This window comes from Schistocerca piceifrons, chromosome 1 (genome assembly GCF_021461385.2).
Source record: "Schistocerca piceifrons isolate TAMUIC-IGC-003096 chromosome 1, iqSchPice1.1, whole genome shotgun sequence".
NCBI lineage: Eukaryota > Metazoa > Arthropoda > Insecta > Orthoptera > Acrididae > Schistocerca > Schistocerca piceifrons.
The window spans coordinates 498,333,269-498,335,269 of record NC_060138.1 but is presented as its reverse complement, the minus strand read 5'-3'; the positions used below and the strand labels follow the sequence as shown (position 1 = coordinate 498,335,269).

Here is a 2,001-nt window from a genome sequence, read left to right as displayed (position 1 = left end):
AATAATCAAACTGTGACCATGAGGCCTGGTAATGGTGTTTGTTCTTTCGTGCGACAGTTTTTTGCAATGACTGATTGAAGATTTTGGTTGTAAAATTTTGCTCTTTAGCTCTTCAGGCCAATGGCCTTGCCGCAGTGGTAACACCAGTCCCCGTTAAGAACTGTCGACGGTATATGCTGTGTCTCTTGTTTGGAAATATATTTCTTACATTCACTTGAGATGTCAACGGCCATGCCGCAGTGGTAATACCGGTTCCCGTCAGATCACCGAAGTTAAGCGCTATCGGGCTGGACTAGCACTTGGGTGGGTGACCATCCGGTCTGCCAAGTGCTGTTGGCCAGCGGCGTGCACTCAGCCCTTGTGAGGCAAACTGAGGAACTGCTTGATTGAGAAGTAGTGGCTCCGGTCTCGTAAACTGACATACTGCCGGGAGAGCGGTGTGCTGACCACATGGCCCTCCATATCTGCATCCAGTAACACCTGTGGGCTGAGGATGACACGGCGGTCGGTCGGTGCAGTTGAGTCTTCATGGCCTGTTCCGGGCGGAGTTTAGTTTAGTTTTTAACAGTTCAGGGAATGTTCCACTTCAAAAATCTTCTCGTCGTCATTATAGAAATGCCTGTCACCCAATGGTTCCTTCATCCAAGGAAAGAAGAAGACGTCATTGGGTGCCATGTCAGGAGAGCACGGGAGGTGCAAAAAAAATTCTTCCCCGAAAGAGGCAGCAGGTGTGACTGCGTCCTGTGACAGAATGAGCTGGACGTTGTTCAAATGGTTCAAATGGCTCTAAGCATCTGAAGTCATCAGTCTCTTAGACTTAAAACTACTTAAATCTAAGGACATCACACACATCCATGCCCGAGGCAGGATTCGAGGCGCCTAGAACCGCTCGGTCACAGTGGCCGGCCTGGACGTTGTCATGGAACAAAAACACCGTCTTGGGCAGGTTTGTAACCACCTGTAACTTCGTCAGGAGATATCGTGCTCTTGAGACGATTTGTTGCTTACGAGCATAATCTGTTAGCACCACAACACGGCAGTCCCACAAAAACCCTCAGCATCGCCTTGCCCATTGATACTTGAGACTTCCCCTTTTACGGCAGTGGTAAATCCACATGTTTCCACTGTTTGTTTTGCTCCTTCATCTCAGAATCCTTCATCATTGTACGCCTACCTCTCGTCCACGGCTACAAAGCGGCTAAAGAAGTCATTTGGATTGTCCTGATACCGCTGCCGCCTCGGTTGCATGGACTTCCTGAATGGCTGTGAGCACTCGCGGAAGCCAGCGGGCGGCATCATTTGCCATGGTCAGAATGTCGTACGAAATGCTGAATACTGATACATGTGTCAGGGTACATTTATGCTGCATCCTCGCGCCTTGCACCAAGGGATGGCGGTTATCGCTGAAACAGTCGGTTTTCGGCTATATCGTTTTTATTTTTTTTCACGTCAGTTGAAACGGAGTGTTAAAACCAGGTTTTTTATTCCTATTATTTTTTTGTAATAAACGCAGGAATTGAACAAAGGTTGAAAAATATTGACACCCTGTGTTTCAAGGTACATACAATCAAAGTATTAAATTAAATAGGCAATAAAAGAAACTTAGTCCATTAACCGTTCACTGCTGTTCTCGAAAATAGATAAATGGTTCAATGCTACAAAAACAACACCTTTATTCTCCTATTGATTCTAACTTTTTGAAACTTTGCTCAAAAATCATGCTGTAATCGGGGATCATACTGCTATCTGGCCATTATGAATAGTCAGTGCTGAAGGGTGAAAACTGAGGTGGAAGAATTCTGTTTTTCGTGATAGTTTGTCCGTTTAGAAGGGCTATGAGCAGTTCATGGCATATTATGTAGATACAGGTAGCAGATCAGCTACTTTCTACTTTTGTTGTATACTACGAGTGAATTGTTGTTAAGTTCTTAATTTATATAATTTCCTTGCTCATTCATTATTTCATGGAAATAGCAAACAAATATTTAATCTTTTAACGAT

The 2,001-nt window shown here is 44.5% G+C and overlaps 1 pseudogene; it reads left to right on the top strand.

Moving 5' to 3' along the window:
• Window positions 1-221: 221 nt before the first annotated feature.
• On the top strand, window positions 222-339 carry LOC124722382 (annotated as a pseudogene).
• The last annotated feature ends 1,662 nt before the right edge of the window (window positions 340-2,001 follow it).